General features: G+C 34.1%; 1 protein-coding gene across 15 annotated transcripts in view; it reads right to left on the minus strand.

Annotated features, from left to right (window-relative positions):
• Positions 1-6,159, minus strand: part of LOC126761638 (galactosylgalactosylxylosylprotein 3-beta-glucuronosyltransferase P) — a 70,465-nt gene extending 64,306 nt beyond the window's left edge. For 6 of the 15 annotated variants that reach the window (XM_050477984.1, XM_050477988.1, XM_050477985.1 and 3 more), the window contains exons 1-2: positions 5,542-5,778; positions 4,510-4,920 (exon numbers count right to left, since the gene is read on the minus strand). The gene's annotated coding sequence lies outside the window, so the exon portion shown is untranslated. Of the gene's footprint in view, positions 1-4,509; positions 4,921-5,541; positions 5,779-5,903 lie in introns of those variants that run through there. The other 9 variants (XM_050477987.1, XM_050477983.1, XM_050477982.1 and 6 more) reach the window with 8 other exon arrangements.
• Positions 6,160-7,554: the final 1,395 nt, after the last annotated feature.

The following is a 7,554-nucleotide window of genomic DNA, read 5'->3' on the forward strand; positions in this document are numbered from 1 at the left end:
AAAGCGCTCAATTGTGCAATTTTTATCAATAATTCTACGGAAATTATACAGTCCAATACAAATTTATAACTAAATTGATACCATAACTAATAAATAGCACTCACTACATGATTACTAAGCACATACTTGTATAATGCTGCAAAACATTATCAAATATTTAGATGTCATTGATCTCATCAAAAAGGGGGTCTCTCATGAGAGGCTGTTTCATTGGGGGCGCACAGCTCTGAAGAGGGATGGTTCGCCTTCTCACTTTAGCTTGCCTTGTTCTTTGGCTATCCAGAGGATACCTCGTCTAAGACCGGAAGTCGTGAGTTGCTTGAGCCATATGTTAAAGAATCGTTTCTTCTGGCTAGGTCATGTCGTCCAGCTCTGAATGTATTCGACGCAGTACCCGCCAGGGGAAGCAGACGAAAAGCAAGACCTCTACTCTATTGGAAAGGTGGAGAAGAACTTGACTACACTTGGAATCTTCAGTTCTTGAAATTTTAAAGTAACTTCTTTATAGACTTGTCTACGTACGGATCTAGCCATATCGCCAAAGCTCAATTTTTAAAATTCGAAACTAAAAAAATAGTAAAAATGTTATTTTTTTTCAGTTAGTATCCATTTTTTCCAACTCCGGATATTGCGCTATTATTGTAGAATAATTTTTTTTTTAATATTTTTCGGTATGAGTTAGCCAGGTGGGTCGCGTGCCAATTTTTTGAAGTGGCATGCCTGAAGACTATAATAACCCTTTAAGTCAAATATACTATGTCTCTGATATCTACAAAAGAGAACTTTTATGGCAGACAAATACTGCAGTCTTCCACAACTTTAGCAGTTGAAGCGCATTACTTCAGTTCCAATTTAATATCAGTGGCAACCCTCTACTGTTTATTTGTTTACCTAAATTGAAAATGCCTTCGCACGTAAAAGATTATATCCAACACAAGTTGAAACCCACTATATAATTTTTTTATATGTTTAGCTGTAATTCTTTATAATTTGTTGAGTTCATAACTCATGATAAAATCAAAGGTATTGACAAAGAGCAGTAGATTAGTTTTAAAGCGTAATAGCAAAAACCCCAAATGCAAGCTGCTTCTGATAAGCATTTAGTTAGAAAATAATGCACACAATGCCATTACTCAATGCAACAATTTCAATTTATTTGCACATAAATGACAAACTATGAAAGAAAAATTAAAGCGCAATCTACCCCGCTAAAAAGTGAGTATGCATGCATTGTAGATATGTATGTTCTTTTAAGGGGGTATTCTGGTCTAGAAATTTAAAAAAATCGAAATTTTTTTATATTTTCAAAGTTTAAATATTCAAGAATATTTGTACAAAAGGATTTTTCAAAATTCGAATTATTTTCGGAGATATAGGCATTTTTCTGACCCGGCATCCAAACTGGTTCGGCCGGAACTAATCGAACAAAAGACTTTACGCGAAACTTTAAACGCGTTTTTCTCCAAACTGACTTTTTCGGAACGATACCCATGATATCTCAAGTTCTACTTGACCGATTTACTTGAAATTTTTATAGAGTCTTCTTTATAGGCTTGTCTATGGTTGGAACTAGCCCCATCCCCAAATTTTTATTTTTATTATTTTTAAAAAATTCGAAATAGTCAGAAAAAGTGATCCAAAAAAACTTTTTTTTCAGGCAGTCGCCATTTTGTGAAAAAAAAATTTCCCACTTTTCCGTGGTTCCGGCCATTGCGACATTATTCTAGATTAATAATCTTTTTTTTTTTGTTTCAGATAACTAGGAGGGTTGAAATCATGGAAATTTTTAGAGACCCCCCACTTCGTCAGCTCATAATTTTTGAAATTTTTTACTTTTTTTAGTTTTTAATTTTTTTCTGTACTCTTCTAAAATTAACAAATAACTAATAAAAAAATGGATACTAAAAATATTAATTGCCTTTTTTTTACGACACTTTAAAAATTACCTGAAATTCATGCTTCTAGACCAGAATACCCCCTTAAGATTCGTTCTGCTAAATCCGATTATTTCAATACGACAAAAATAATGATAAGACATTCCCTTGCTAAAGGTATTAAGAGATTTCTCAGTATCAGTCGGTCCTATTATTTAGCAGCTGTTATTCGATTGCACAGCTATTTAGTATTGCTTCACTGCTGGTTTACTACTTTATTAAATAATTGGTTAGATGCTGTCATATTATTTTTATACCCTGAACCGAGTATATTAAGTTAGTCACGAAGTTTCTAACAGCCAGCAGAAAACATCGGAGACTCTATAAATTAAATACATAAATGAAAAGCGTGACGAGCTCAGTCAATTTGGTCATGTTCGACCGTTTTCCGTTTGTATATACCCAAACTACTCGTACTCCCTCAGTTTTTGAAAGATTGTTCTTAAATTTCGCACATATCCTTTACGACCCAAGAAGTTACTTATTTGTTGAAACCACTGTTATCGGATCACTATGGCATAAAGCTGTCATAATACATACATATACTCCACACAGTAAGCACATATGTATCGCCAACTAAAATGCAAAACAACGTATCATCAAAAAAGAAAGAAATTGAGTTTTTTATTGCTTACGATTCACTACATCATATTACATATTTTCAGCTTCCGTTGTCAGATATAACCAATATACTACATAATAAAGTGCGTATTTCTAGTTTTATTCGTCGCATCGGGTCATGCTATACCTTCTTGGAAAGCTCATTTCACGCGCTAACACATGTTTGATTGATTGTCGTTCGTGAGTTAAAGCATCGCAAACATGGAGCAAAATAAAAAGAAAATACGGCATATTTTACAGTACTACTACGATAAAAGCAAAAATGCATCTCAAGCCGCCAATAAAATTTGTGCAGCTTATGGACCCGATACAGTTTCCATTTCCACCGCACAACGATGTTTTCAACGTTTTCGTTCTGGTGTAGAGGTGGTCGAAGATGCGCCACGCTCCGGAAGGCCTGTCGTCGAAAATTGCGATAAAATCGCTGAATTGGTCGAAAAAGAGCCGGCCATAGTAACAGCCGTAGCATCGGTCAAGAGCTGGGCATGAGTCATCAAAAATTCATTTCAATTTCAATAAAAAAAAAATAAAAATTCAATAAAAATACCGCAAGACTTTTTTGACAACCCATTATAATGATTTTATAACCAAAAGTCAAATTTTGTTACGGTATGAGTATTTTCTATTATGTCGTTTCCATCGCCTTTTAAACTTATGAAAAGTGATGTTACGTTATTTTGCATTTTAGGTGACGATATGTACAGATTTACATATATGTGCTGTTTTTTCTACTTTTTCAATTCGCAACAGAAAATAAGTGATAACTTGCATATACCACGTTTGCGAATTTGTAAAAACAATTATACGATAACAATTAACATGGGCGTGATAGTACATTTTAAACAACAACAACAACAGCAGAATAAAATAAGTACTTCAAACTAAAATGTCGGTACTTAGACTTGGTTTTTGTTATTAGCTATCGTACACACATATTTTTGAAAACTGTACTTGCTTACTTATCGCTTATGCTAATTTCTTGCTACTTTTCGTTGCATCAACGTAAATAATATAAAATAAATTTGCGGAAAAAATTATCAAATTATTAAGTGAATTCACTAAACCTTAAAGTGATCTGATTGAATTTAGACGGAGTTGTTGTTATGGTTGTTGTAATGGATAATGCTGAGATATACGAGTACGAGTATTTTTGAGCATTTGATTTGAATTTGAATTTGAATTAAAGTTTTACAAGCCAACTTGGCATGTGTTCAGAAACAACAACTTTAAGGTCACATGAGCTCTTTTACACTACCGAAGCTATAATATCCTGCACATGTTCATATTTGATAGCATAAAACGGTATATAAATATCTTTATCTCGATTTTTAATCGGTCGGTTTGTATAGCAATTATATGCTATAGTGGTCCGATCTATACAATTTCTTCAGACATTGTACCGTTATATTATAGCATAATTTGTGTCAAATTTCTTGGAAATATCTTGTCATATAAAAAAATTCTCGATATAAGAACTTGATTTGGATCGGTCAGTTTGTATGACAGCTATATGGTATAGTGACCCGGTAACGTCGGCGCCGGCAAATGAGTAGCTTCTTAGTGAGAAAACATGGCATACAAATTTTCAGTGCGATATCTCTATAACTTAGGAAGTAGTACGCGTAAACACAGACGCACGGTGTCTTTGGTCAAAGCGCTTTTAAGAAGCTATATTTGATAACTTAACTAAGAGCGCGTTAAATCTCAACAAAATTTTCGTTTTTTAATTTACGTATATATACATATGTACCCAAGTACAACAATAGCAATATCTACTGCTACTAAAGTAATCCACAACTATGTATATAAAGACTAAAGCAGCTAACTAAGTAATAACCAATTAAAAGGTAATTATTCAAATTGTCACTTTTCGTTATGTAAAGTTTATGACACTCGCCGACTAAATTAAGAATTTCTAAAATTACTTGTATGTAAATTTGCTGCTGTGACTTACCAGATTTATTTTTAACTACGTAAGTAAGTAGACATTGTATTTGCTGTAACTGCTGAGTTTGAGACGATGACTGTTTTGTTATTATTATTTTTTCATTTCGTCTTGTATTTTTTGTTATACGCTCACACATTTACACATTGCCAGCAGAGCTCAAACAAAATTTGCTTTGGTTTTGAGCCAGATGTCAACAATATACTTGGGCACTTGTATATGCATACACTTGCTTGTACATCTACATATGTATGTATACTCGTATATACATATATACAGCAATGAACTTTTCAGTTATTAAGCTTTGCTTTAATTCACTTACTTATGACGCCTTGTAAATAACATTCTATTATTATTACTTGTTGTTGTTATCAGCACTAGTAACGCTTATAGATTATTTGCATACAAGTATTTGCATTTCTAAAAGTCAGTTATTATTAAAAAAAAGGTGAAATAATTAATAAAGTAGCGTATAAGCTTGGCTGCTACTGAGCGCTGCATAACAAAGCGCTGCTTGCATTCGGGCACATTATAAATTAATTATACGACCACTAAATATGCATATGAGTAACAACCGGCTGCCACACCGACATTATTGCAAAACAAAATTTGTTGTTTATAAACAATAAACGAAAAACAGCCCTTAAACGGTAGCAGCGCTCAGGTGTTTGGCAGCGTTGCCTTAGACAACCGAGCGACCAAATCGACCGACGGCCTTCAGTGTACTCGTTATTGCACAAAAAGGCGAAAAGGCAAATAATTTTAGCAAGTATTGAATTTGAAAAAAGTTTCATTAATTTTTTTTATACAAAATTATATTTCTCTAATTTATTATTAAAATTATATTATTATCAATAAGAACCGCAAAGAGCATAAATATACAGCAAGAACCTGCAGCGTGTTACAGCGTTTTGCCCGGCCACATGTTCGCTGCCGCTACGTCTAGGCAGCATTTACAGTTAATGACTTACAAGGTGCACACAATGCCAAAACACATTATAAATAAACAAAAGCAGAGCAAGAAATTGCACACAAGATTACCTACTCAATGCACACAAATCAAACACTTTTTCAGACTATTCACTGCTATTTAGCAAGCATAATTTACGGCGTCTAGGCATAAAATATGTTTTCCGTACTACTTTTTCCACGCACCCAACACATTTATGTATATTTTAACTTTAGGTAAACACACAACAATTATCCTAAATAATTTGTACCAAAATTCCAACGCACAACAGTTTATGCCAACACCAGTGAGAGCTCCTTTCATGTGCGCTGCGAAAGGATAACTGACATTAACGTTTTTAGTACACCGCACATTTACTCACGCGCTGTAAAGCGGTCGGTTTATTTCGTAAAAAAAAAACAAAAACAAAGTAAAAATTTAAAGAGCCTAGTACCTACCACTGAGCGGCGTAGCCTATGCCGATACACTGCACTATTCACGCACATACATGCAACATATGCGCTTATAATTTATGTGTCGTTTAAAAACACGATAATAGCCACAAGTCAAAGTGATAATAAATATATATATGCCGCCGGAACAGCGTCATAAAAAGAATTTTGCCGATAAAAGTGTGCAATCTATATTTTGACCGCAACCCATTAGGCGCGACTACGTTTTATTTCGCTGGATATCTTATTGAGACTGAAGTGGAACATGTGAAAACAAATTGATAAATACTATCGCCATGCGAGACGGCCACAAGCAACAAATATCAATACAAGCTAACAGCGGCGACCAATGCAAAGGCAAAATTTACACATTAACAGCGGTGGTTTGGCGAAATAACAGAGATATGAAACGGAAGCAGCTGTAAACAGCAGAGGCGAGTACGAAAATGTGAATGCACGGCTAACCGTTGATAAAAGTTGAATGTTTGCAATTTTGCACATATACACATAGAAACACAAATCTGTACATATATACAAACATGCAAATATATATTAAAACATGTACATATATACATATAAGCACACTTGTGTTGAAAATATATTGCGCATATTTGAATGTTGATTAACACTCTGCTTTCTATGGCAATGCTGTGAAGTGAACAGAGTTTATTTTTTTACAGCAAACTGTTATTAGCAGCAAGTTTGAACAGTTGCTTAATATTTGGGGAATAAACAAATACAAATCCGTGACCACAAAAAAGAACATAACTCGATTTTGAAAAAGTTTGACTTTTACATATAAGGGGAACAAAAAAAGAACATAACTTGATTTTGAAGAAGAGAGAGAAAAAAGAACATAACTTGATTTTGAAGAATTTTGACGTTTTCATATAAAAAAACTAGTACCTCAGTTCTTTAGATAACGTTCTGAAAATTTGCACCCATTCTTTTCTCTTCAAGAAGCTTCCCATTTGTCGGAATTGCCGTTATCGAAGCACTATAACATATTTCAGCCATACAAATTGTCCGATCCCCATTATGCTTTTGTATGCAAACTTTTTTATTTGAGAAGATATCATTGCGAAATTTAGCATAAATTATTTTACAGAGCAACACTACAATCTCCAAAAAAATTTTTTCAGTTCGGACAACTATAGCGTATATGTAGCTGCCATGCAAACCCACCGATCAAACTCAAGTCGAACAAATTATTCAGAACGGACCCCTAATCTATTTCAATTAATTCTACGGAAAACTTAAAACATTAATATATTCTATGGCAATGACAAGTTCTATAGAACCTCAAACATTTTTTCCAGCCGCTCCCACGACAGTCGGATCTACGTAACCGGAACGGACCCGGATTTTTTATCCGGTCAAGGACAGAATTCTGCCGCTACAACAACAACAACAACAACATGTATTTTTTTCAACAATCCAATCTTGAAACTCTGAAATGTATTCGACTAACGAGTTATGAATACTAGAGCGTGTCGACTTTTTTCTGTTAAATCGCGTATGCGGGAAATGTTCTACGAATCATTCTGAACAACTTTGCCTAAGAAACTATGGGTCTAAAGCCGTTTTCAAGCCAGCATATTTAAATGCGAAGTTTAAAAAATCTGAATAATCGGTTGTAAGGGAGATATGCGA

This window comes from Bactrocera neohumeralis, chromosome 6 (genome assembly GCF_024586455.1).
Source record: "Bactrocera neohumeralis isolate Rockhampton chromosome 6, APGP_CSIRO_Bneo_wtdbg2-racon-allhic-juicebox.fasta_v2, whole genome shotgun sequence".
Taxonomy (NCBI): Eukaryota; Metazoa; Arthropoda; class Insecta; order Diptera; family Tephritidae; genus Bactrocera; species Bactrocera neohumeralis.